This window comes from Carya illinoinensis, chromosome 9 (assembly GCF_018687715.1).
Source record: "Carya illinoinensis cultivar Pawnee chromosome 9, C.illinoinensisPawnee_v1, whole genome shotgun sequence".
In the NCBI taxonomy this organism is placed as follows: domain Eukaryota; kingdom Viridiplantae; phylum Streptophyta; class Magnoliopsida; order Fagales; family Juglandaceae; genus Carya; species Carya illinoinensis.
Genome location: NC_056760.1, coordinates 42,655,847 through 42,679,645, shown reverse-complemented (window position 1 = coordinate 42,679,645; position 23,799 = coordinate 42,655,847). Strand labels below are relative to the sequence as shown.

Genomic DNA, 23,799 nt, shown 5'->3' with positions numbered 1-23,799 from the left:
ATACTTTTGAGAATGAGTTTCAGTCAAGTACACATTGTACAATTTAAAGGAAAATACCTCAAATTTGTTTCTCCAAGAACGTAAAAGCAAAATTTTGAACATAGGAGCACTAGGATTACTTGATAATATGTTGTTACAAAATCATGATACCACCTTTACAAAAACAGGCCATTAATATATCATAATTATTAAGCCACATTGACTTTATAATGTTTTATATATGAAAGTAGTTTTGATAATTCAAAGAGATATAGACACAATATATATATATATATATATATATCGACACTATAGTACTAAATTTTGCGTGTTATGCATGTAAATTTCAAGACCTTCTAGTATATAATTATCCGTATGCTATATTTATCTTTGTTTGAATCTAATTACAACAATGTTACAACAAAAACCAAATAATGGAGCTAGAGTTTACGTTTTATTCGAATTTTATCACTAGTTTTCGTGAGACTCGCGTATTTTTTATTGTTGCCCAAATGACTAACACAAGAGGGAGGTGAATTGAGTTGTATTAAAAAAATAACAATTATAAATCAAATATATAATATAAAATATAAATAAAATATGAAATAACAATAAATATAAAGAGTAAGGGTAAGAGAGAAGCAAACTCAGTATGTTAACGAGGTTCGGTCCCACTGCCTACGTCCTCGCCTCAAGCTACCCCTTGAGGATTCCCAAATTCACTATTCAACCTCCTTCAGGTGGAGATAGAAATCTATTACACTTTTGAACAACACCACTATAAAGGATCCGTGTAAAACACCCTCTACACTTGCAATCACCTTACAAGTGGTGATTCAACTATTCCCTGTATAGAATACTTTCTACACGCACAAGGGTTATACACACCCTTTTTCTGATACAAAAGCTGATAGTGGGTAGGTTATCAGAAAACACTCCTCAATGAGTGAAATAAGAACAATACAACGCAAACTATATATCTCAAAATGAATAAGAATTAAGGCTCAATACTTAGAGAAGAGAGAATAAAAGCTTTGAATGAATGTTGTATGCTCTGGATGTTGTAAATGTGAAGCTCTCAAATGATCTATTTATAGGCATATGAGACTTCATATTCAAATTTAAAAAGATTCACATGTCAAAGATAAAATCATTCACCTTTTCAAAAAATTCAAATAAAAGGTTCTTCTTTTTCAATTGTCAAAGACAACATCATTCACTTTTTCAAAAAAATCAAACCTAATCTTTTACTTTTGGCATATGACAAAATGAGCACACTTGCCTTTTCAAAAAATTCAAACCTAATCTTTTACTTTTTGTATATGACAAAATGAGCACACTTTACTTTTCAAATTTTTCAAACAAAATCATCTACCTTTTGTATAAGTCTAAAAAAACATCAATCACTTTTGAAAATATTCAAATAAAACATACACATGTGAAAGATGAAAATCAATCATCTTTAATATTTTCAAAGTTCAACCCTTTAATCAAGGCATGCACATGCAAAAGATGACAATCAATCATCTTTCAAAATTTTCAAATTTAATTTTCAAAAATATTGGAAAATGTATTTTAATGTTTTATGATAAAATATTAATTTTGAGCATTAATCCTAATTTCGAATTTTAAGATATTTACAACATTACTATATGACTTTAATGTGAACTTGTTTCCTTCTTGCTCATGCTTGGTTCTTTTGATGTGCTTGATTCCATTGTGTGAATAACTTGAGTTTGAAACTCCTTTATTCTTTGAATTCATTTGTTATCATCAAAATCCATGTATAGATTTATAATCACATGAAACTTGAAACCTTGGGTTCAACATTTATGTTTTTGAATTCTGTAATATTTATATGATGAAAAAGAGATCGCATCAATCACTTAGATATAATGACAAAATCTGAACTTAACCATGGGGTTTCTAAGAGAGAAGTTGAGTATGTGAGAAATGTAGAAAACGAGAGACAAAGTGAGAGAACTTGAACACTTGTTTTTTGTTAGAACTGTGTATTTTCTTAACATTGTTATGAAATACATGTGAGGTATTTATATCAAAAGTCAAAGTAAAATTGAGACTTATTACAGCCAATAGAATGTAACTAAAGCCTCGTTGAAGGTTTATTCTTTTTTCTCTCTATACTGTTGCCCAACCACAGTTGGCAGGATATTCCACCCATCCCTAGGTAGAGGGGGTTAGGAGCTTTAGCTCTGACCACCTTCTCCCCTAGCCAACCCCAATGGCTCTGTCCATATGGTTTTCTGTTTGTTCCCTTTCCATTGTTTTTCATTTTGTTTCCACTCCGTAGCAACGACTCTTGCCGATCTATTACTTTTCGACATCCCCCTTCCTGCACGCACCGCCTCTATAGCCTCTACAACCACTGATCTTCATGCTCACAGCAGAAAATTGCGATTCTGTATGACGCGCTTGATGCATGCGCGACCTTTGCCGTGCGCGTTTAATACACGCAGCCAAGTCCTGAAGAGGCTTTTGAGGCCACGTGCAACCCCCTCCGACTTCACCGGCCATTGATTCTTCGGATCAGCTCATCCACTCCCCTCCTAAGGTGGTTCGTGTTCTACACGCACCTCCACTAACAGTGTTGTCCCCCTCGTTGGCAACTCGGCCTAGATTCTGGTTTGTACCCTATGTTACCGCTTTCCCTAACCCTTGATCAAGACAATGTAATCGTGATAGTTGGTACCCTATGTTACCGTTTTCTGTAACCTGTGATCAAGACAAAGTGAGCAAAATGCAGCGCACCAATCTCAACTATGACTTTTAGTCATACGTTTATAGTCTGTTCATCAGACTATGTTAAAACCGCTTTTAAATCCTTGTGTGGAATTAGGTTGAAGCCAATCTTTTGACAAGATAACTTGCTTTATTTTTCATTTTAGTGTTTCTTTTGTTTGTTTTGGGATGATTGTTGGGGACTCCCACCCCACAAAATCTTGTATCATTGTAACCTCTTAGTTTATTTAATTAAGACTTTGCTTGCTGAGAAAAAAAATATATAGAATGTAACTAATGTGCCAACATGGCAGCTATGCTATTTCTAAGAGTCTCCCTCAAGATGGAATCATGTGTATATCCAAAACACTTATTTTACTAAGTAAAGAATGAAATTAAGTAGAACCGAGAGCTTTTGTGAAAAGATCACCCAATTGGTGGTGAGAAGTAACGTGAAGAGTCTTGATCACATTGGCCTGTAATTTTTCTCTGACTGTATGACAGTCTATTTTAATATGTTTGGTTCTTTTATGGAAAACTGGGTTGGTTGCAATATGAAACAAAAGAGAAGTGTTGGAGCTTAAAATCTTTTAACAAGACAAGTAAACAAGAGAGTTCACATGTTGTAAAAGTCATGGTCCTATATTCTGCTTTAGTTGAGACCTTGAAACAGTTTTTTGTTTCTTTGATTTTCAAAAAATCAAAGACCAAAAACACAAAAACCTTACAAGTATCTACATAGTTAGCCTAATCTGAGTCACAAAAAACTTTAAAGTGAAGATCAGAAGTGGCAAAGAAGAAATTTTAAACTAAGGAAATACTTCAAAATCTTTTCAACTTAGAAAATACTTGGATGATCCGGCTACTTCTAAACTAAGGAAATATTTCAAAACTCCCAAATCCTTGATTTTAAATTTTTTATCCAGAAACCTTTCAACTCAATAATAGATTGAAGATCATTGCTTGCTAAAATTATGTTATCAACATGAACTAGCGCCAGAATTGTGAAAACCATAATTGATAAACAAAGCAATCTTAATAATAAAGTAATAAAAGATTAATAATAAAAGAAAAAACACCAGAATTGATAAACAAAGAGCAATCTTAATGAGCTTTATGAAAACCATAATCAAGTATAGCAAAAAATAATTTGTGAAACCACTGTCTAGATTGTCGTAGACCATAAAGAGACTTTTTAAGTCTATAAACACGATGGTCTCCCTTTTGTGCATAACCAAGGGGTATATCCATGTAAGCTTCTTCATTGAAGTCACCATATAAAAATGTATTAATTATATCTAATTGATGTAAATGCCAATTTTTAGCAACTGCCAAAGTTAACAAACATCACTTGTGGTCAATTTTGCAACTGGGAAAAAAAATTCTTGAAAGTCCAGGTTTGGATACAAAGATGGTTTCAACTCATCTCATCTCATCTCATAATTATAACTTTTTTAAATTTCCACACAAAATATAATAAACAATTAAAAATTTTCAAATTCAAAAACAATAATAATATTAAAAAATAATATTCTAAAAATAGGTTATTCAACTTTTATTTAAAAGTATCTCATCACATCTCACTATCGAAACCTCACCTAAACCTTTCAACTTGAGTATATTTTTTGGCAACCAATCTAGCTTTATATCTTTCTATGCTACCATCAGCCTTGTATTTAATTCTATAAACCCATTTACAGGCTATAGATTTATTTCCTATAGGTAAAGGAGTAAGTGTCCAAGTTTTATTGTCCTCAAGAGTTTTAATTTCAGCATTCATTGTTGTTTGCCATTCAAGAATATGGATGGCTTGGGAAAAAGATGTAGGCTCTCTATGTGAAGAAATAGTTAAAGAAAAGTGTTTATGAGAGGGAGAGAGTTTATTATATGAAAGAAAGTTATCGAGAGAAAACTTTATGCTTGAGGAAGTATCTGCCAAGGACACAACTTGTAATGGATGAGAAGCTATTAGCTGACAATGGTAATCTTGCAAATAACTTGGTTGTTTTCGTGACCTTGTTGATTGTTGAATGGGAAGAAAAGTAGTAGGAGAAGGAAGATTTGTAGAAGAATAAGGGGAATTGTAGAAAAGAGAATCGACAAGATCTAGTATTGTTTTTGGTAAAACAAAGAAAGATTGTTGTGTAAGAGAAGAATGAGAAATAAATGAAGAAAAAAAAATTGTTTCATGAAAAATAATATCTCGATAAATGAAAGTAGTGTGAGTCTCAAGATCAATATCATTTGACAGCAAATGAATACCCAATGAAAATGCATTTTCTAGCTATAGGATCAAATATGGTTAGATTTCTAGTTAAGGTAGATGCAAAATAAAGGCAATCAAAGACTCTGAGATGAGTACATGAAGGAGGAGTGGAATATAAGACTACATAGGTTGACTTGTTTGATAGCAAAAGAGTTGGAGTTAGATTAATCAAATGGGTTGCAATTAAGATGCAATCATCCCAAAATTCTAATGTATGCTTGAATCCGTAAGGAATTGGCAATATTCAAAAGATGTTGGTACTTTCTCTCAACTATACCACTTTGTTAAGGTTTTTCCACACAACTTCTTTGATGAATCACATCCTTGACTGTGAAATATTTAGGCATATGGAATTCAACACCATTGTCTTTTCTGATTTGTTTAATTTGTATTTGAAATTATATTTCCGCTAGATTAAAGAATGGTCGCAAATAAGTCTTGGTTTGAGATTGTTTTGCAAGAGGTAAAACCCAAGTAGATTTTGAGTAGACATCTACAATGGTTATTGTAACAACCCGCTAGAAAATTTAATTTAAGGAATTTCTATTGGAAACCCCGTGAAAACTCTATAAGTTAGCTTATTGTAATATCCGCTCCTTTCTTCTTCTTCTTTATGAGCCTCGATCTACATATTGAAACTTATTCTACGTACTGTATCTCGATGGCGTGTTCTGAAAACTATCTTGCGGATTTCAAAATAAGATAGATATTTTAATGCTTACAAATATTTTAAATATTATGAAAATATCTATAGAATATATTTTCAGTATTATTAGATAAGTATGTTTTAATGTAGCACAATTATAATATTTTAATGAGCTCTGAAAATATTATAATTGTGGATAATATCTTATATTAAATATTTTAGTTGTTTTAAAATATTAAGAGGTTTAACTTTACGTTGAAAACTCTTATTTAAATTAAATGGTTTTATCTTCTTTGAGTGATTAATGATACATTATCAATTTAGATAATGATGAAGAAATATTATTTTATAAACTTTAGTTTATAAAATAATATTCTATCTTAATTCCTCTCAGTGTTTTGTTTAAGTGTTTTATGCACTTTGATTAATTAATGATACTTTATCATTTTATATAATGATGAAGAAAATATTATTTTATAAACCTTAGTTTATAAAATAATATTCTATCTTAATTTCTCTTAGTGTTTTATTTAAGTGTTGTATTAAAATAAAACACTTACGCGTTTTCAAATCAGTGTTTAAATTCATCGTTAGATCCTTTTGAAGATTCCGAAACGTAGGACTAAGATTAATTATCCAAGCCTCTTTCTTTTCTTCCTCACTTTTTCTATTTTTCTTTTCTTTCTTTTTCTCTTTTCTCTCTCCTCCCTTTCCTCTTCATGGCCGACGTACATGTTGTTGGTTCCTCCACCATAGCCGTTCGGTCCAAGCTTCCAGCCGGCGCCACCTCCGGCCACCGTGCCTCACCTCCCACACCGGCATGACCCTCCATCACCGGAGACCACAACCTCACCGGTGGTGAGTTAAACCGGCTACCCGATCTCTCTCTTTCCTCCTTCAAAGAAATGGGTCCTCAACCTTTTTTCACCTCTTTGGACCACCATACACGGTTGAAACGGCCACCAAGCACCACCATTAGAACCACCATGTCAAGGGCTTCCTCCCCATGTCCTTCTTTTCCCCTAACTCTCACTTTTTCTCCGATGGGTCTTCACACACACACGTTCGGTTGCACCACCGTACACGGCCACCCATGGTGTTTCACCATCACCACCTTGTTCCTCTCATCACCATGAACTTCCCCAAGAAATTTCATGGCCAACGGAGCTATGTGGAGCCCTCACTCTCCCTCACTCTCCAAGGCCGAAAATGGCTTCAAACGGCCGATCCGCCGCCGTCAGCCACCGTATGGCCACCACCTCGCCACCACAGCTTCACCACATGTTCCTCTACCTTTCCCTAGCTTCCCATGAAGTTCTATGGCTTTCATCCACCTCAAGCGAACACCTAGCATTTCGTATTTACTGTTCACAGCATGATGCCGACGTGCTCCGCCACCTTTGACCACCACGAGGCCACCATGAGCCTTCCAAGGCCACGCCTAGCTTTTCTCAAGCTCAAACTACCACTTTACGTGGTGGACAGCCACCGTACGCGGTGTTACCGCCACGTACGTTCCTCCGACGCTTAACCGTGACAAGCAGCGAGCGACGCACGGGTTAGCCCGTCGATGGTATAACCCTCTATCTCTAATTATTTACGTTTAAAATAGTTGATTGATTGGATCATAGAATGCATAATTAATAATTGTGGAGTTCGCTGCGTAGTTGTGAAGCGAAATGTAGTTGTGAAGTGTTGGGCTTGAATTGTAGTATTGTGGATTGTACTATGAAGTGTGGACATGAGATGGATGCCGTAGTTGTGATATGGCATGATATGTGAAGAGAGTACGCGTGGAGCGTATTCTGTGTAGTGCAGCGACGTGTCGTGTGACGTGTGCTGTAGTGATGTGTGGCGTAGAAGGAAGGGAGTATACGTGGAGTGTACTCCGTGTTGTATGGCGATGCACCGTGTGATGTGCATCGTGATGGTATAAACCTCTATCTATAGTTATTAACGTTTAAAGTAATTGATTGGTTGGAAACTTTTGGAGTTAGTATGCAAAATCCTTAAGTTATGGGTAAAACGGTCATTTTTCCACATGTAGAGAGTAAAATGAAAATTTTACTCTTTAAGTTAGTATTTTCCATATTTCAAATTATTAGTGATTTAGTTCTAACTTTTAGAATTACTAATTACAGTTCCTCGTGATCGCACTTAAAGTTTTATAAGAAACGCGGAGATCGAGGTAAGTTAGCTTTTAACTTACTAGCAGTCTACTGTGTATGTGTGCTAAGTAAAAGAACTACAGTGTATGTATGTATGTATGTTATCATATATATCATGTCATGCCAAGTTATCACGTAATTGTCTATTATACAGAATTTATTCTGTCATCAATTTTTATCTGTTACATAATATATTCTGTCATGTATTATTATACATTACAAGTATGTCATGTTAAATATGTTGTTTGTTATATGTTATGCCATGTTACTAAATGTTTCTATCTCAAGTTGGTCATGTATTTCAAGTTATGTTCAAGTCAAGTTTGTGTAAAATACATGGGGCCACAACAACTGTGGAGTATGTATTTTTCATGTTAAGTCAAGTTTGTGTAAAATACATGGGGCCACAACAACTGTGGAGTATGTATTTACACGTAGAATACATGGGGCCACAACAACTGTGGAGTATGTATTTTTCATGATAAGTCAAGTTTATGTAGAATACATGGGGCCACAACAACTGTGGAGTATGTATTTAACTGCATTGTGATGTGTAGAATGCATGGGGCCACAACAACTGTGGAGTATGTATTTACACATAGAATACATGAGGCCACAACAACTGTGGAGTATGTATTTTTCATGTTAAGTCAAGTTTATGTAGAATACATGGGGCTACAACAACTGTGGAGTATGTATTTAACTGCATTGTGATGTGTAGAATGCATGGGGCCACAACAACTGTGGAGTATGTATTTACACATAGAATACATGAGGCCACAACAACTGCGGAGTATGTATTTTTCATGTTAAGTCAAGTTTGTGTAGAATACATGGGGCCACAACAACTGTGGAGTATGTATTTTCATGTTAATTCAAGTTTCAGAGCAAGTTCATGCTAAGTCAAGTTTAGTTCATGATTCAATTTAAGCTATGTCAATTATGCTATGTTGTACGCTAAGTTATACTTTAATTACTTATGAATTTGATTATGCATTTATGCTTTTACTGTCATACATGCATCATTAGTTTGTATGGAAGTTTTTTGTTAACTTGCTGAGATTTGTAATCAAATCTCACTGTGGTAGTCCCAACTACCATTCCCCCCGAATGGTAGATCTTGTTACAGGACCTGAAGGAAGATCAGGAGCTGACCAACTAGATACAGTCGATTGAACGACGGTGCGTCGTTAAGGTTAATATAGTAGTTAAATTACTACTTGTACGATGGAGTTGCATCTCCAGTACTTTTAGATCATAACTATTTTGGAATAGTTCTGTGATCTTAATTATTCAATGTATCTTTATATATGAAGTATGTTTTAAGTATTTGGGATATTTTAATTTGGTGCATAGTATTGCTAAAGAAAAAAATTATCCGCTGCAAATATTGCATAATGTTAGATGCATGTTAGGATTATTGCATCTTATATGTCATGAACGGGGGCAGGTAACCTTGTGTTGCATGTCTCGACGCTTCAAATGTCCGTCCAATCCCAAACGGAATTTGGGGGCGTCACAGTTATTAAGTATTTAGAGCCATCAAGAGCACACCCAAAAGAGAGAGAGAGAGAGAGAGAGAGAGAGAGAGAGAGAGAGAGAGAGAGAGAGATGGACCCCATAGGTCACAATGAATGAGAGCAAAGAGAGATGTAGAAACATTATCATTAGGTGTAAAAGGCAAATATTTTTGTTTAGCTAATGGACAAATTGTATAAGGAAAGGAAGTTATAGAATCTAATATTTGTATATATGATACATATTTATTAAGAAATTTCAGTCTAGAAAAAGAAACGTGGCCTAGTTTACAGTGCCACAAATCATAGTCTTAATGAACCGAGGAAGCAACAAAAGAACCAACCGAAGATTATTGCAAAAAATGATATAAACTAGCTCTTTCCCCGCTCATACCAATCGTTGTCCATGTAGATAGGTCATGAAGAAAATAAAGGATCGAAATGAAAATGAGACAACAAAAGGAATGACGTAGCTGAGATAAGATTGAATGAGAAAGATGGAGCACAAAGAATATTGTGTAAGACCAACTTTTCATAAAGAGAAACTGTCTCAATATGAGTGACTTTGACAAGATTTCCATTTGGTAACTTTACTGAAGATTTAATGGCATAAGTGATTGAAGAAAATAATTGAGTGAAGTTGACCATATGGTCTATAGCTGCAATGTCATTATGCAAGGTATATGGTTTGAAGAAATTAAATATGTTTGATTTATCTCAGAAATTTTCACAAGGAGAAGATTGTGGAGTTGGAAGAATACTAGATGCTGAAAGAGATATGGAGTTTGATTCTTGTAAAAGAGAACTAGTCTGATTTATAGAATGAGGGGTGGCAACAGAGGGCTTAAACATTGCAAGAAGATGTTGACATTGCTCGAGTAAATTTCAATTGTGGAACCTCGTTACTTCCTCGATCTGTAGAGGAAGAAGATGTTTAATTTGCTGAATGAGTTGTCGCTCTCTTGGATTTGAAGCGTGGTAGAAAACCTTGTATTTTGTTACATTTATTAGAGGTATGTCCTATGTATCCACAATGATTCCTCATAGGTCGATCTTTGCGAAAGCTAGATTGTTGGGAAGAAGAATTTTCAGATTTAGTTATCAACACAACAATGGACTCAAGATTCAGTGCTTGTTTTGTCAGCAGTGCAGTAATCGATTTAAGATTTGGGACATAATTGACAAGCACCTCTTTTTTTTTCTCTTCTTGAAGTACAAGTGCAATTACTTTGTTCATGGATGGAAATTAAGCAACAAAATTTGGCTCCTCAAACTATTGAAAATTCGTTCAATCCCATCCTAGGTTTCACTAGACCATAATGGTGGACTTTTCTTGAAATTAGCTAATTAATCCCAATATGGTTTCAACTTGTGTAATAATCACTAACCAATTATATATTGTTCTTGCTTTAGGGAGCTGATTGCTTTCCTCAATTGAAAAAATCATGGTTGATTTCCTTGTGAAAACCGCTCCTTTAAATCTCTCCACATGTCCGCCGCTACATCAATGTACATGATGCTTGAATCAATATTCTTTACAATAGAGTTAAAAATCCATGATACTACCATATCACGCTACAAGGAATTTGGCTTTTTGCAGCGTTTTTTATTTTGTTGCAACAAAAATCGCTGCAATTGATGACTTTTTGCAACGTTTTTATAACTCCTTGCTTGCTTTTGTTGTAATAGCCCACTTTAAAATAGGCGGTCACTTAACCTTATATTTACAGCGTTTTTTTTCTTTATTAAAGCGAAACTAGGCATTGCAATATGATGGATTTTATTACAGCAAGTACTATCGTTGCTAATGCATCTCGGCGCCAACTTACAGCAATACTTTTATATTTTCCCTCCGAAATCACACTACCCCACTCTGTTACCGAGCTCCTTCTCCATTTCTACGTTCAAATCCATTTTTCCTACCTTCAATGCCTAGGTAACGAACTTGATACACACGGCATAGTATCTACCTTCATTGTCGAGTACGGCCCGAGCACTAGATTCTCCTCCACTCCATTTATCTTCCGCGGAAGGCACGGTCAACTTTCCTTCCCCATACGATCTCCATTCCTCTTTCGTTACTATCGGAGTGCTTTTTGAGTCGATATATCCAAGACTATCGGTTGCCAAACATTTTCGAGCGAGACGCTTGGGTGTTTACATACCCAACGTCACCACATGTATCTCTGCAACGATTGAATCTCTCTCTCCCCCTTCATCCGCTCTCGTTGGTTTACAAAAATGGGAGATTTTTGTTTGTAGACTGTTTCAGTTGTTTGAATCTGAAAGAATCTCCTTTCTTGCACCATTTTTTATTTTTGTTATCTGCATTTTGGCTACGGGTTGACGAGGGTATTGTTGCTGAAAAGAGCTTGGGTGATAATTTTAACTTGTGTGTCCTCTGATTAGCATAATTTTCGCAGTGTTGAAATCCCTAATTAGATGACTAGTTATCCAATGTGAAGATAGGTTTTGAATAGCCTAGAAAAAGTGGTTCTGCTGATTGTATATTCTATTAAACTTAGATGCTTAAAAGTTTGCTTATTCCAATGTGAATGTGCCTATGCATGAAAATCTAAACCAACCCTTACGTGGGATATATGATTACATTTTAGAAATTTGGACATCTATTTTATGTTACATATTCAACGTAGGTTCATAGTGGGTATGACTCTGTTAGGAGAGACTAATTGTGTGATAGGGGAGCTCGAGACAAACTGCATACAGACACTGCTGTGAGTTTCTTATACCCTAAACTGAATGATACAGAGTTTTCTATCCTTTTCTTGCAAGGGTTACTTGTAGTAGTTTGAATTGAAAGTGGGATCTAGGTTAATTTATTATATTCATATGAGATGTCTTGGTCCATTGGCCCAAGTCAACATGTATGATAAAATGTCAAATTCATCACTATCCTACCTGATGGCTGGTGGGTGCAACGCAGTGATTTTCTGTACCCTAATTTAGGTGACTTAACCTACTAAATTTTCTCCTTTATAGTCTTCATTCTATATACATATACCACAGCCCTCACCTCTCTGCCTTTCATATAAATTTGTAACTGCATTCGGGTGCTAGTACAAAACTTTTGCAAAACTAGTTGGAAAAGCTTGTGTCCAATAGAGAGAAAGCATACTGATGCTCCTTTGTGATGATTCTGTCATGGGGACCATTGAACATGGCAGCAGCATCTTAGTCATTTTGGTTTAGAAATTTAAATGATCAGTCTATATATATCTAAACCAAAATATATTAATTAGGCTGTAATTAATGACCGGTCTAGTATGTTAGAAACTGTAGTTATTTGCAATTTCCTCTTTCGTTTTCTTTTTCATTAGATTGTTACCCTTTTATAATGGTTCAGCAAATTAATTACAATGATTTCTCTCTCGCATATAGATCTGTCAAACATCTTTTCTTTGTGATATACTAAATTTTTTAGTATATCAGGGTGTTTCATTTTCTATCTGTCTTTTCTTCTTTTATTGCAAACAATACCACTGTGAACCATGGATGCTACTATGACTAACTCATGGAGACTGATATAGCTATATGTGAACCTGATTGGCCTTACTGTCAAGCCTGGCTTTTTTTGAGATTAAAGCCAGTCATCTCTCTTCATCACTATTGTTATAATTTTAAGAGATTAGTTGGCTTTAATCTTAAGATGCAGGGGCATATATTCTAACTTAAATATAATTTCCTTTTTTGGTCCCTCTTGCTTTGTTGTCTCATTATTACAATAATTATACCTTGCAGTACTAAGTCAAGATTGCAATTATATATATATATATATATATATATATATATATATTAGAATATATATATATATATATATTCAAGGGAGCATGTCCTGAGGAATTTCAATTATAACTGAAGTTACTTTCATGAAAACTGAATTTATGGCATATAATGTCTAAAGCAAACCAGATTTGAGTCCTTTCTCACTATCTATATACTGATAAATTCCAAAATTCCTTCCAATTTGAACATCAATTGCAAGGTTATAAAATTAAATTCAGTTTCCACTTTTTCTCATATCCCATATGTTTTTGTGTCAAGTACTCTAGCAGGCCGTAACTTGGGTACCATTTAAACCACAAATGATTTATAGCTCTACTTAACACTGCATCCATTCAATATCATGCATTAGAAGTTTGTCAATTCAGATCTCTTTGCACTAGGGTCTTATGCGCAGGGAACATTAGACAAAGAGCCAACACATTTATGATTTTAGTATTATTTTCCCTGGACCATCCTGTCTAAATTCACTATTTAGACTTTTAGAGCCTTGTGTCCTCAATTCCCCCCATCATCTTTGGTGCTTTAAATGTTTCTTTATGTGCAACAGAAATCGAGTGCTTTAGATCATTAGAACATATTAGCCTATCTTTCTCATGTGAATGCTCTTGGCTAGGCATGCATGAAAGTGTTAAAGGTGGTCCCTCAAGTGGGCATGTATGCACTCAATAATTGACTTGCATAACAAAACTTCACATTTTGTTACGCAACATATTCAACGTATGGTGGAGTACTTTTGTGATGGCTCTTGTGAGAATATATTAACGGAAAATGACTTAAACTTTATCTAACCTAATACCTTTTTTTTTTTTACTGTTAGTTGCATAAGTTCTTTCCCCACAACAGATAATGTCTTTGCCCCTTCTTCAGACGAGTCAGACATATCACTCCAAACACTTTTTTACAACTGAATCCAATAACTGATTAAGATAAGTTGTACTCCACCAAATCCTTGGTCTTGATTTATGCCAAAGTAACATAAATCCTTTACTTAACAGCAACAACCAAATCTGGAAATGAATATTTGCAAATCAATAACTATAGTTTATATTTGTAAGGATATTCTTATCTAGCAGATTAGTGTATATCCATGTATCATATCCAATCTTGTGTATGCCTATAAATTGAACCAATAGGACACAATCTTAGTATCTGCCTGAAACTATTTTGTCTGAATTTTATATCTTCATTTAATTAACTATATTTGAGAACTATATATAGGCATATATATATATATATGTGTGTGTGTGTGTGTATAAGTAACCTCCATCAGATAGTACTTGAAATTATTACTAAGAATATTGACATAGATCAGATTGACACTCGGGCTTGGTGAAGTACTTTAAATAATATAGTTATATTGGATGAATATATGTAAAAATATTCTACTATATAGCTAGGGTTGGATGTTTACGTAAAGCTTAGTATGTATACTCGTGGATGTGTTAGCTAGTTTGATTTTCTTGGAGTTGGCATACCATCATTTGCATGCAGTCTCTCCTTTCAAAATTTAAATAAAGAGGTTTGAAGAAAAAGAGCCATGTTTGCTAGCTAGCTAAGTTGTGTATGATCTTAAAGCCCTATCTTAAATTTTGATTTGTTGTTTATATATTTACCTTTTGTCTATATGGTGCTTGGATTTTGTCATTTATAATTATTTATTTCTTGCGGATGTAATTTTGGCTGAAACACTTCCTTTTTCTTGTATAATTCACTGGCCCTTTCTTCTAACTTATATTCTGTAAGTATTTAATGATTAGGGATAATGCATATTCCAAAATCCAATTAGATTTTGGAATACTCATTGGTTATGTCCAAATCAGCAGAAAGTAATTTGAGCTGTTTTCCCAAGTATCTTATGGATCTTGAGCTATTCAAAAGGTCATATTCCTTTCCCTATCCTTTAGATCAGCTGCAATTGAATCATGTATCTATCTCTCTTCAATTCTACGTCTTAGAGTTGAGTCAAACCTTTAAGTACTTCTATCTATCTGTGATAGTGCAAAGAAATTCGTTACTTATCACGGACATTGTGAAAATAGCTAAATGAATGTTAAGAGTTTCATCTAATGTTTAGAAACACTGCAGTGTTCTATATATTCTGTAATTTGTAAGTTGTAGGCTCTTGGTTCCAATTGGTCCACCCCAATGTATAGCCCATAACTACATTAATGTGAATTTCCAACTGGATTTAGATGAATAAATGTATTTGATTTATTATATTACATGAAAGTGATGCTTTATAATTTGATCCAATATATTCATCAGTGCATATAAGGGAATATTTGGATTTCCTATTATGAAACCAAAATATTTAATTACTTAATGATCGATTGAAAAGTGTGATCGTTACTTACGATAGGTACTGATTGAATTGTGTCCAATAGTAATTAACTGCAGTTTTTGATATTAACACAATTATATAATTTATTATTTCATCATGGTCTTTGGAAAATTAAATTAGTCAAGTCAGTCACTAAATTCCAGATTTAAATAAAATAACTTATTTAAATAATAATAATATAACTCTAGTTACTTTTAGTGTCAAAATGAAACTTTAACACCAACGACGTTAAGAGAAGTGAAGGGAAAAAAAAAAAAACATACTACCAAAGGTATTTGCAGCGAGTTTAGGTCGCTGTAACTTACCTCCCCACTGCATGTCTAAAGCATTGGAAACATTAATGAAATTGCTGCATTTAATTAATTCTAGCGAATTTTCAACATTGCAAAATAGCAAAAAGTAGCGAAATAAATAAAAAGCTGCTTTAGCACAAAGTTACTGCAACGACTTTGAGTAATTGCAGCGTTTATCGGGCGCTGCTATTAGTATTTAAAAGCAACGACAAACCCAGCTGATGCATAATTTCAACCTTTTGCAGCGCCATATAGAGTAATTGCAGCGATTTTTAGTCATTGCTAAAAATGTAAAAGCAACCAAAGGAAATAATTGTTGCTTTTGACTTGGGTATTTACAGCGCCATGTGGACTAGTTGCAGCAATTTTCAATCCTTGCAAAAAATGTAAAAGCAACAAAAGGAGAGAATTGTTGCTATTGACTTGGATATTTACAGCGCCCTATAGAGTAGTTGCAGCGATTTCTAGCCCTTGCAAAAACTTTAAAAGCAACGAAAGCAACATTTGTTGCTTTTAAGCTGATGTTTTTACAGCGCTAAATAAGTAATTATAGCGATATAAAAACGTGCAAAAAATATTATGAGCAGCGTAATTAAGAATTGTTGCAATTGCTATAAAGTATTTGCAGCATTTTTTTGAATTACAGTGATTTTAAAGCATTGTAATATTGATTAAATGCAACAATAACACCTAATGCTGCTTTTTATCTTTATTATTTGCAGCGTTTATTTTCGAATTTGCAAGGAGTTATGTCGCTGCAGTAGAGTTATTACAGCGCTTTAGACAAGGAATGTTTACACCTTTATCAGCGTTATGATTTGGCATTTACAACGAAATTGAAACGCTGCAAACAGTATCAATTGCAGCGTTTTTTCATATATGTTGCTATTGATAAAAAAAGAAGGGTTAACAGTGTCGAATGTGCAAGGAACTATTCAACGCTGCAATTGAATTTTTGCAGTATTTTTGAGTAATTTTTGCAACGCTTTTGAGCGCTACAAAAAGTCAAATTTCTTGTAGTGTCATTACACATAATCCATGCTTGACAAGTCGGTTCTTCTTCATTCAAGGTTTTTTTAGGGTTCTATTGATAAAACTCTATCTTGTTCTTTGCACTAAGGGGCTTTAGACATTGATCTGACCCAAGAATAATAATTGTCTCAATGTCACCAGCATACAAAAGCGTTTTCTCCATGATGGAGAAAATAAGGGCTTGACGCATCTTCGATTGGGACTTGAGAAGAATGAGAGGATGAAGCCATTGTTAAATCCATGGATAATTCAAGAACAATCAGTCAAATTTTTTTGATATCATGACAAAATTTGAATTCTACCATGGAGATTTATGAGAAAGAAGTTTTGAGTACGGGATAAATGTAGAAGACGAGAGAAAAAGAGAAAAAACTTGAACACGTGTTTTGTGATGAAACCTTGTATTTTCTTGCCACTGTTATGAAGGGCATGTGTGAGGTATTTACATCAAAAGTCAAAGTAAAACTAAAACTTATACAACCAATAGAATGTAACTAATGTGCCAACATGGCAGCTATGCTATTTGTAAGATATTATACAAAATGTCATCAATCAAATTGCTTTTTTTAAAGATATAGAAGGAGGGTTATCTTATAATAATCTGAAAGTTATTATTTTCATCTAGGTTTAAAATCCTTATCAAGTTTTGCCAGTAATACAAATAAAGTAAATTGACAGGTCGACTTCAATTTGTAAAAAAACATTAATTTACCGGGTACATTTGTTTCTCACTCCCTTGCATAAACTCTTTTCTTTTCTTTCTTTATGTCCTTTTTTTTAAAAAAAAAAAAATTAATTTCAGGGATTTTCATCTGAAATTTGCAAAAGCTTCCGATTTCATAGATCTAAGCTAGGAGAGTAATGTTACATACAGTCACTTTTATAATCTTTTTACGTACTCTACTGATGTGATTGACTGCATTAATTTTTTTAATATACAATCAATCACATTAATAGAGTATGTAAAAAAATATACAAAAATGACTACACATAAAATTTTTATAATACATATATATATATATATATATGCAATATTATATATATATATAGATTAAAAAGGAAAAAGAAAAAAAGAAGAGGAAGAAGATACTGTGCTGAGTGACATAATATTAGTGGAAGCGGCAAAGGAAGCGTGGACGTCTCAGTACCTGAAGAAGATGGAATAAATATCAGAAAAGCTCGAATTTGGGGACATACGATGTAACGCCGGCCACACCACGCAGTTGGAAAGTTTAGTCAACAGCAGCCCTTGCTCCCTGCAATTGCATGTGATGTTAATGGACGAGTCCAGAAACATAATTTTATGCACATAATTAAACTTCAGCAGACAGAGACATCACAATACTTTTTCCTTCTCTTCCTCTCTCTCTCCCTCTCTTTCTGTTCTTTTACCATCTCTCTGTTTGGATTCGCAAATTGATTTGTCATGAAAACTCAAGATGTCGATGATCAACAGCTGGCCAGGCATCATTGTATATATGCTAAACTGTGAAAGGTTATCTCTTCCATTCTTAAAATCTTAAAAATATGTCCATGATCATTGTTATTTACGAAAAATATGGTCTTAAAAACTGGCAGATGGTCAATGAATATTAGATCAAGCGCAGACCCTGATCGATCTGATCTCATTTTGTCTCAAGCTGCCAACTCCCATTTGATCTTTTTCCTACATGATATGTTCTTTACCTTTATTCTCAAACTAAATAGAAATGACAAAAACTTCATCCGGCTAGCTAGCTAGCTTCCCAAACACAAAAGACATGGTACATTAGAAGAGGAAAAAGCAATGGGAATGTAAAAGGATGAAGTACCAGTACTAGTGCTTACCTCATGAACATTCTCTCCTTGATCTCTTTGGTAAAGACTGCTAGCTTGCTGCTGCACCTGCAGAAGGCCAGGACGGGGAGAGAGAGAGAGAGAGAGAGAGAGCAAGAAGAACCGGTGGAACTCAGGATGGATAGCGCTACAGAACAGAAGAATCAAAAGCCACTGCTATTACTCCATGGCGCTATCCCTCCTGAGCTTAACAGATTCTTCCATACTTTTTTCGTTTCTTTTTTCATCAACGGGAAGCAACTAGTGGCTTTCTATGACATTGGTTGTGAGCAGGGTGGAGGAAGGGTTTGAGGAGAGCGGTGGTATTTATAGAAGCCAGCAGAGAATTAGGGGAAACTTGGCAATATACAAGACACACGTCGAGTGATCCCCATCCCTGCAGGCTGCAGCCATGAAAAGGTTTGACCAGAAGGGCTAATTATTTTTACTTATTCTTCATTCAATGTAATTAACTATTAATAGAGTACAAAACGCAGAGTAAATGCATATAAAATTTTTATTTTTATTTATAAAAATTTAATTATAAGTATAATTACATACTAATACGTGTTAATTTAAATTTTAAATATAAATAAATTAATATTAATATATAAATTAATACGCGACTTTAATTATACTTCACAAAATTTTATTTCTTTATATATTGTGAATGATGACTGTGCATGCATGAGTTGTGTGCGCGGCAGTGCGGAGTGGGTGGGTGCGTTTTAACGTGCATTTCTCTGCTGCCCTGTGCATCTTTTTAATGCCCTTGCCGACTACGTTGTCTTCCCCATCTACCTCTTCAAATACCGTATATACACCATCTATACCAATGAACATAATATATATATATATATATATATATAAGTGTTTTTGCTAGTAAATGAACCAAGTAGTTTCCAATATTACAATTATGTCCTAACATTGTCAATATTCATCCTTAAATTATATAGATTAAATAAGTAATTTACTTCGTTCTGCCAATTTAATATAATTTTATTTTATTTATTTATTTGTTTGTTTTTATATTTCTATTCGACGGTGTAAAAAAACTCTGCCATTCTTTTGCTTAATTATTACTCCTTTCATCATAATCGTTGGACTAATGATTACTATGGTACATTTGGTAATTTATATATAATGTAATTTAACTGATTATATCTTCAAAAGATAAGTCCATTACAAGCTCATTTATATTTTATTTGATCATGTCTTTCTTTTAAGATTGACATTTTATTTTGTATCCCTAAACGTTCATTCTTTTTCAAGTTATACTCAAACTATCAAAACCAACAATGCGCACCTCAAACTACAACATTTTTTTATACAAATTAAAGTCAAAACTTTACCTAAATTCTTCGAGTCAAAGCTTGAATTCTGGTATTGTCTAAATGTGAATTCCACATTTTTTAAAACGTCATTGTTGAAAATTTCAAAACAGAGTTATACTATATACAGTTATTTTTATATATTTTTTATACACATTATTTATGTGATTAGCCAAAATAGATATTTTATATTAAAAAATGATGCAGTCAATCACATTAATAGAATGCATAAAGAGTATGCAAAATGATTGTAAATAAAATTTTTATTTTTTTAACTTATTAAAAAAATAAAAAGGTGTTGAGTGGGTTGTGCAATATTAAAATGAACAAAATTGTAAGTTGCAAAAACTTCACATGCCTAAAAAACTCATCAAATTGTAGTAATAACTAGTTTGTTTTAGCAAATAAGATGAGATAAAATTGAGATAAAAATTAAAAATTAAATAAAATATATATTTTAATATTATTTTTATTTTAAAATTTGAAAAAATTTGAATTTTTTATTTTATTTTATGTAAAAATTTTAAAAAATTATAATAATTAAATAAGATAAGATAAAAAATTTTGTAAAAGTGATATGTTAACATAGTAATCTCCATCAACACAACTTTATGATGTGGGTATTGTGAATGCCCAATTATAAGTTTAATAAGAGGAAAAAAAATACACTTTCTCCCATATTGTTTGGTGTCGGCCAAGAAGTTGATCAAATTAGGAAGTATCTTATTTATTTACGGCATCATGAAATTCATCCAATAGAATTAGGATTCTGTAGTTTATCATCATGATTATTGAAGTGGAGCCATAATTAGCCATGGTCAATAATTTTAGGGACAAACCTGTAGTAGACTATGACCCGTTCCTAAAAAAACAGATCAATTTTTTGGAGGTTGTTTCTAGCAATTAAAGTCAAGTTCTTGGTTTTGCTGCCCATAGCTTAGATACATCCTATATTTAGGACGGTTTGGATTTAGAAATCATCTCAATTCGTATAAAAAGATACTCTTTTATTTAAATATTTATTTTAAAATTATTTTTTAATTTAAAATTATTTCATTTCATCTTAACATCAAAACGAGATCGGATGTATCCAAACTATTGTGAAGAAAGAGAGAGAGTCGTGGCTCTCCATTGCTCGGAGGGGTGCCTTGAAAATGGCACATACCTGAAAAATTATATTTACTATATGATAATTCGTATTAATTTTCTCATAAATTAAAATGATTAAATCATAAGTAATATATTTATTCAAGTTATTATTTATATGAAATTAATAAATTCTAATATTATTATCGTGTACTTGAAAACTTATGAAAAATAATAAACCTCCAAGCATAATAATTATAAGCAACCTAATTATCACTTATATTTTTAACAAAAGAAAACCAAAATATAAGAAGTGGGTAATTTGGGAATAAAGTATAATTATAGGAAGATATTAACCTTAAAACATTGTTATAAACTTATGAGAAATACTTTTTGTAGTTGGGAGATGCAGTCGGCGTGCAGTCTGCTGTAAAAAAAAATTAATAAGGGACCTACATGAAAAAAAAAATTATTTTTATAACTTTATATAATTCATGTAGGTTCCCTTGAATATAAAAAAAATTTTTTATAATTTTTTTTTATTCATTCCATATAGCCGACTGCACGCCAACTGCATGTGGCGACTGTACCTAACAAAGCTGTAAACTTATATGCACCCTAAGGTCAAGATACGCCCAAGAATAACGAGGGTATTTTGGTAAAAGTCGAGGCAATGCCATAATAGTCTTGGGCCAACAAATTAACGACGAGACCTTCCGTACTGCTACGTGAGCGCTAATGGTCATAGGCAATTGCCAGGGAGGAGGGCCGGGGGGTTCCCGTTCCTGTCCGTAGGATGGAGCGGGGACGAAAATCCGACGGCCAGAAGAGCTTTTCTGGAGAAGGAGACGGTGGAGTCCAAGTTGGGGATTGATGACATGGCGCGCCAATAGGTAATTTTAGGAAGAGAATTAATAAATGCGTAAATATAGTATAATTAAAAAAAAAGAGTAAATGTAAAAATTATTTTAAAATTTTAAAATTTTAATAATAAATTTTATTTTTATTTTAAAATAATTATACAGTACTTATATATTTTTTGATTGTATAAATTTAGTCTTGAAAGAAAAAAAATCGAAAAAATTTAGTTGTAAGCAATTCTGCGTACTACTATATGCATCTATTAAATGTGATTGGTCAAAAAATAGACTTTATGAAAAATAATATCAATTTAAATTTTGAATATGAAATTATCAATATTAATATACAGATTGGTACGTAAGTCTTTATGTATAGCAAAATTCGAAAAAGCCTCACGATTCACGTGTTTGACTCTACCTCAAAGAGTGTAAAACTATAATTTTATGTTAGTTGTGATTGGACCAACGATTTGAAAAAAGTTTAATAAGGTTTGAATTTGCAGGGATCAATGTCTGGAGTTTGTAGCTGCATGGTGAGGTTGGTATGGTTAGGGGTGCAACCACAATAGTAGTGGCATTAATATTGTCAATGCTTGTACAGTAACAAACTCATTATTTAAAAACAAAAAACAAATACGATTTAGAGTTAAGTATTAAAATATTAAATATCAAAGTCACGTGTAAAAAAATTAAAATTATTAAAAATAACCAAGGCTGTTGTCATTGGTAGGACCTAGGCAATTGCATTGAATACTCTGCTTAATTAGGTACTAATCCATCATTAGTGTTGACGTAGCGTTAGTAACGATACATTATCTCTGATTTATTAATGGACAAGTTAAAATGACTAAAGTTGAAACCACATGTAGCGGAAAGTTCAAAATTAATATTTAATCCTAGAATTTAAGTTGAATTGTATTTTTTTAAAAAAGTTATATTAGATATAGTTATTTTTACATATTTTTTATATAATTTTACTAATTTAATTAATAAAAATAATTATTTTATATTAAAAATAATAATATAACCAATCACATTAATAAAATATATAAAAAATTACATATAAATGACTATGCATACAAATTTTGTTCTTAGAATATGCCCAAAATCTCACGAGCTATTAGCCTATTTGAGATAAATTACTTGAAAAGACGTGATTTAAGCCAAATTCATGTAAGGGGGAGAGCATCCTTGAATCCTTCAAAACATATTGACAGGTGTTTTCCTCAACTTTATTAATGGGCTATTCATTTTGCCAAAGGGTACCGTTAGGGTGCTGCTGCCCAGCTGTGACTGCTGGCTGTGTTTGCTAAGAAAAATTTACGTCTTATTTGATTATAAAAATAAAATGAGATGTGATTTTTTAAATAATAAAAAATAAAATATTATTATAATATAATTTTTAAATATTAATTTTATATTAAAATTTAAAAAAATAAATTATTTATTATATTTTATATGAAATTTTGAAAAAATTAAAATGATGAAGAGACAAAATAACTTAAAAGTGAAAATGATAAGGTGGCAATAATTCTTTAGGTGAACACTACATGCTACTCTCTCTCAATATCCACTAAAATGAAAATGAGATTCACCATGCATGCTGGGTGAAAGGAGAGGAAACAAATTTGCTTTCGATTTTACATTTTGCACAATGGATTGTCAAAACCCGTCATTTAAGCAAAAGAAAAGATATTTATATTCGTAAATTGTGTAATTATTGTATAATTATTTTGAAAAAAATGAATAAAATATGAGATCCACATAAAAAAATTAATTTTTTAACAGTAAATCTCACTATTTTTCAAAACGATTATACGATATTTACGTACTTTACAGCTGTATGTAGAATTACTCTTTAATTTTTATTTATTAGAGAACTCCACTCCATCCTCATGTATATTTGCTTCCTAGAAAAACTT

At 32.9% G+C, this 23,799-nt stretch overlaps 1 long non-coding RNA gene across 1 annotated transcript; it reads right to left on the bottom strand.

The window, feature by feature from the left end:
• Positions 1-17,169: 17,169 nt before the first annotated feature.
• Positions 17,170-19,014, bottom strand: LOC122275587. Its single transcript, XR_006228606.1, has 2 exons — positions 18,613-19,014; positions 17,170-18,041 (listed from the first exon to the last, which is right to left on the bottom strand). It is a non-coding gene; the product is annotated as an uncharacterized LOC122275587 (long non-coding RNA).
• Between the last annotated feature and the right edge of the window lie 4,785 nt (positions 19,015-23,799).